The sequence below is a fragment of the Entelurus aequoreus genome, linkage group LG06 (assembly GCF_033978785.1).
Source record: "Entelurus aequoreus isolate RoL-2023_Sb linkage group LG06, RoL_Eaeq_v1.1, whole genome shotgun sequence".
Classification (NCBI taxonomy): domain Eukaryota; kingdom Metazoa; phylum Chordata; class Actinopteri; order Syngnathiformes; family Syngnathidae; genus Entelurus; species Entelurus aequoreus.
Window position 1 is genome coordinate 49,083,810 of NC_084736.1, and position 6,202 is coordinate 49,090,011.

Genomic DNA, 6,202 nt, shown 5'->3' on the forward strand with positions numbered 1-6,202 from the left:
GATAACCAAATACAAATCTTTATATGATATATAAAGATTTGTATTTACAACATTAATAATATATACATAGTATGCAAATATAAAAAAGCTTGTTGTGAAAAATTAGTTGGAATTTCACAAGAAAAACTTACAATTTTGGCAGTATTATAATATAAGTCGTCATTTTACTCAACGCAGGTCAACATTTTACAAGAAAAACTCAACATTTGTGCAATATTATGATAAAAGTGGGAATTTTACTCAATAGCAGTCGCAATTTTACAAGAAGAGCTTGAAATGTTGGCAATTTTATTAAAATAATTGTAAATTTACTCAACAAAAGTCAGTTTTATAACAAAAAGGTTAACATTTTGGCAATATTATAATATCAATCTGAATTTTACTTGGCAAAATTATGATAGAAGTCCTAATTTTACTCAAAAAATGTCACAGTTTTAGAAGAACAACAAAATATATTGTGATAGAAGCCAGAATTGTATTTGACAAATGTCACAATTTTGAATTAAAAAGTAATAATTTTACAAAAAAAGTAATAATTTTATGAGAAAATATTGCAATATTACAGAAACAGAAAGAATATGAGAAATTGTTCCCAGTTTTGTAAGAAAAAAGTTGACACATTGTGAGAAAAAGACTGCTTTTAGTTAATTGTTTTTTATTTTTTGTGTGTAATTGGTTTTTAATCTTCATTATTTACTTCAAGTTTTTACAGTATGTCTCTATATACATCCATCCATCCATCCATTTTCTACCGCTTGTCCCTTTTGGGGTCGCGGGGGGTGCTGGAGCCTATCTCAGCTGCATTCGGGCGGAAGGCGGGGTACACCCTGGACAAGTCGCCACCTCATCGCAGGGCCAACACAGATAGACAGACAACATTCACACTCAAATTCACACACTAGGGCCAATTTAGTGTTGCCAATCAACCTATCCCCAGGTGCATGTCTTTGGAGGTGGGAGGAAGCCGGAGTACCCTGAGGGAACCCACGCAGTCACGGGGAGAACATGCAAACTCCATACAGAAAGACCCCGAGCCCGGGATTGAACTCATATTCATTTTATTTGTTCTATTCATTTTGGCCAAAGGGGGCACATATCAATTTCTTACACACACTTGTTATTTCATATGTTGGCCAGAAAGGGGAGCACTTCAAATTTTTACACACACTTGTTATTTCATATGTTGACCAGAGGGGGAGCACTTTTAAAACCGACACACAGTCAATTTGAAAAATCCCTCCTTTTTGGAACCACCCTAATTTTGATATATTTCACCACCAGGGGTGCAAATGAGACATTCTCTATTACATGCAATGGTTTTCCCTATTGGGACCATGATTTATGTCCTAACTTGTTCACCGGTCCTCACATGGATGCTACTTTTCCTTGTTGACGTCTCAAGAAGGGTAGAAATACAAGAACACACACATACACACTTACACACACACACACACACACACACACACACACATAGAGAGAGAGAGCGCCCGATTTTGGAGAAAGGCTAAGGGAGGCGCCGCTTCTGGCACCTCCCTCCTCCGTACAGCCAGAGTTAGCGCCATGACAACCATGTGGGCCCGCTGGCGTCTCGCTGTCTTCATCAGCCCCCGTTGCCATGGCAACCCCCCCGCGGGGCTCTCACAGATCAGCGGGATGGGCGTCCAGTTGACTAACGCGCTCCCAGCCTGGGAATAGCCGAGGGAGGAAGGAGAGAGCGTCGTGCAGGCGAAGCTTTTATGTTTGCTGTGTGAATACGCTCAAAGCACGACCCATTGTTAACTGCATGCATCGTTTAGCAACATGTCCCTATTATTATATTATCTATATCATATCTACTGTACATAACCTCCACTCACGTTGAAACATGCCTCAGTTAGTGATCATCGCCACTGCTAAAAGGTCAAACTTAAGCACTAACAACCACCTGATTGAAGAGAATATAAACAACAATTACAAACATCCTTTCATTTCTATGTATCCTCATTGTTGTGGATGAGCTGGAGCCTAACCCAGTCACAGGACACATATACAGTATATTCTGTAGTCAAAACCATCCACACGCTTTTTTGTCTTCTTTTTTTAACTTAGCATCTCCAATTGTTGTCAACACTGATGCATGTTTTTAGGATGTGGGAGGAAGTCGCACGCCGCTAGATAAAACCCACGCAAGCACGGAGAAGAGATGCAACAGGATGATGTTTTTCCTTCTAAATATGTTCAATAATATCCAACTTGTAAGAAAGTAATGCAACCGGATGTGATATCGAAGATCTTGACATATTTGTTAAATATCACCACAATAAAATACAGGTGACTAAAAAAAAATGTGTATATCATGCAAAGGTTGTTTATTTTAGAAATTAGATTTACAAGGTGAAAGTGCTATATGACATAAACTCATAACATGCAACTCAAGATATTTCAAGCCTTCTTTTGGCATAATTGTGATGATTATGGCTTAAAAAAAAAATTATAATAATTAAAAAATAAAAATTAAAAAATAATAAATAAATAAAAAATTAAATAAAATTACAATTAGGAAAATAAATAAAACATTTAAAATTAAAAAATTTTACAATTTAAAAATTTAAAAAAAGGTAAAGGAACATGTGCGGTCAAAATAAATGGTGTGATTAATCTGCGTATATACATGATTAATGATCAGGATTTAACTCAAACTCATACAAATTCAGATTGAGGTGTGCTTTTTGTAAGGGGTGTCCTTGGGCAAGAGACTTCACCCACCTTGCTCCTGATGGGTTTTGGTAAGCGCCTTGCATGGCAGCTTCCAACATCAGTGTGTGAATGGGTTAATGTGGCGTATAATGTGAAGCGCTTTGGGTGTCGTTCCAGGTAGAGTAAAGCGCTATATAAACACGGAGAATTTACCATTTACAACACAGGTGTCAAACTCAAGGCCCGGGGGCCAGATCTGGCCCGCGACATCATTTTATCTGGCCTGCAAACACCTGGAAATGAGATGTGTCAATAAAGTACTTAATATTTTCTCACTAAAAGTAATGTACTTTTTTCATTTTGGCAGAAACAATATATGTACTGCTTGAAATTGCATGCATTTTAAACTTTAATAGTATCCAATATTGCAACAAATATTGCAGTATATTATCACACTTTCCAAACATGTTTTGGTCTGAATAAAAATACGTAACTTCACAGCAAACTACCCATCAAATGAATACAAATTACAATACATTTTACGTTGTTCTTTACAGCATATTACTGTAAATTGAAAAAAAAAACTGCCCGTTTTTGACTGTAAAATATACGGTTGTTGTTTTTAACGGTGTATTACTGTAAATGGAAAGACAGTACATTTGTTTTTACGGTACAAAAAGTGGCAGCGAAGTTGAAAATAACTTGTACTGTTTTTTCATCAACAATATAATGTTGTAAAAACAATGTGAATTTAACACAAAAATTCTGACAACTAAGCTGCCAGCTTTTTCCTTAAAAAAAAAAAAACAAAAAAAAACAGTGGTACTGTTTTTCCATTTACGGTAAAATGTTGTAAAAAAACAAAAACAAAAAAACAAAATTATTTTACAGTAAAATTTTATAAATGTAAAGTTTTTACTTTAAAATGGACTGTCTACTTAAAACAATTTATATAATTAATAATGAAATCCAAAGGGCAAATTCATACATTATTCGCTGTTACAAGTGGCCCTCTGATGGCAGCCATAACTGCCATGTGGCCCTCAATGAAAACCAGTTTGACATCCCTGGCTTACAGTTTATGAAAACCTTTGGGCTTTTCATAAATTGCAATACATGATCATCAAAATTATAAAAGATAAAGGCTTGACATATCTTACAGGATTTCCTATCACATTTTACATTGTAAAAAAATGACCGCAAAAAACCACGACAAGCAATTGTTAAATAGCGACAGTTAGACACTGTAAAATCAAAAGTAGTTTATCACAGCAGAAAATGCTGTGGATTCCTGCAAACCAAAAAACGGTAGATGACGTAAATGACTATGGTTATAAAACGTAGAAAACATGTGACTTTACTGTGAAAATAATGAAAAATTGTACAATTCATTTGCAAATACTGAATTGTCACCAGCATGCAAATACTGATAGATTTTTTCAAATTGCACATTATATTTTACAGCATACCTTAATTGTTTTAGGGGTCTGTGTTAAAGCATTAGCCAAGGTAAGTTTTGGCTAACAAAATGTTTTCTTGTATTTTTGTGGCAAGTCGTTTCAGACATTGAGAGGTTATGTCTATATGCTTCATTGAAAACTGCATGGAAATGAACCACATGGTGTGTTTAAGTGAACTGGTTGCAAGCAGCTATTTAACAGATATGGAGCACCTAAGGCTCATTTTTAGGCTCATTTGAAGGAAAGTGTTGTGAGTTGTCCAGTGAAAGGTTGTACAAATACTTTCAAGTTAAAATCCTCATGAAGCGCTCACATGTTTCAGAAACACAGGCGTTTTGCAGATACTATTAGTGGTGACAGGTAGGCAAAATGATGCAGTGGTTAGCACTCATGCCTCACAGTGAAGAAGTCCTGGGTTCGATACCTGCGCTAGGGGGTTCTCTGTGTGGAGTTTGCATGTTCTCCCCCCCGTGACTGTGTGGGTTCTTTCTTACCAACTCCAAAGACATGTACCTGGGGATAAGCTGATGGTGCAACACTAAAATTGGCCCTAATTTGTTTTAGGGTAAATTCCTGGCCACCAAAACTGCCAGTATTTTACCGTAAATTCTGTAGGGTTTTTTGAAAACAGGTGAACAATATATCAGTTTTTTCATAATATTTTACCGTAACCAAAACAGTTATCAACTGTAAATTTAGCAGATTTAACATCAACATACGTAATGTCCAATACATTGTGACTGTATTTTTCGGTGAATTCCCGGCAACAACAGCTGCTGGTATTTTACTGTAAATTGTGAAGATTTTTTTTTACAGTGTAGTTTCACATTTGAAGTTGAATGGACTTTTACATGATATTCAAATTTTTCGGGTTTATGTGGTTGGCCTCTATAAACATTGTCAGAAAGGCTATTTGCATATCAAAAAATTATATATATATATATATATATATATATATATATATATATATATATATATATATATATATATATATATATATATATATTTAATAATCAATGAAAAAAGCATGTGTAATGTTGCTGTTGTTGTTTTTTAACTCAAAACAACTTGCATTCATGTTTTGCACAACAACTAAAACAATAAAACAGCAACAAGAAAAATAACAAACGAGTAATTCAATTAAGTCAAATTACAATTTGATTTGGGCAAACTGGATATGCCCAAAAACAGGGCATAAAAATGGTATTCATTAAAATGTCGTCATTTTTAGAATTATTTGGACAAAGATTACGTGTCTAATATGGTTCCCACTCTTTACCAATAGAGTAGGGGTGTCCAAACTGTTTCCATGAAGGGCCACAATACAAAAATTCGAAGTATGCAGGGGCCATTTTGATGTTTTTTTTGTTGGCCTGCAACATATTATTGGAAAATAACACAATAAAATGTAAAAAAAAAAAAAAAGACCAAAAAGACATAAGAAAAAGTTTACATTTTGATACTAATAACACAATTTGTCACGAGTAACACTAAGCTGACACTAAGTTTCAATAAATAATGTCTGTTTGTGCATTACAAAATAATAAAAAGGCCCCTGCATACTTTGACTTTTCAAAGTTTGAAGAGCCCTGCGATATTTGTATCACATGTTCATAATTTTTCTCATTACATTAGGTCTTTTTTCTTACATATTACTGTCCCCCTTCACCCCGACAATATGTCGGTGTGCCAATCTTGTGACGTCGTATTCAAAAAGACTTGAGGCTGTAATTGCTGCCAAAGGTGCATCAACAAAGTATTGAGCAAAGACTGTGAATACTTCTGTACATGAGAAAAAAATTTTAAAATATATTTTTACATCGTCAATATGTGTGTAGAATTTTGAGGAAAAAAATTATTTATTCCATTTTGGAATAGGGCTGTAACATACCAAAATGTGGAAAAAATGAAGCGCTGTGAATACTTTCCGGATGCACTGTATGTGATTTATTATTTTTTTTTAATAAATTTGCAAAATTAAGAAAAAATAAAAAAATATATTTTTACATCGTCAATATGTGTGTAGAATTTTGAGGAAAAAAATAATTTATTCCATTTTGGAATAG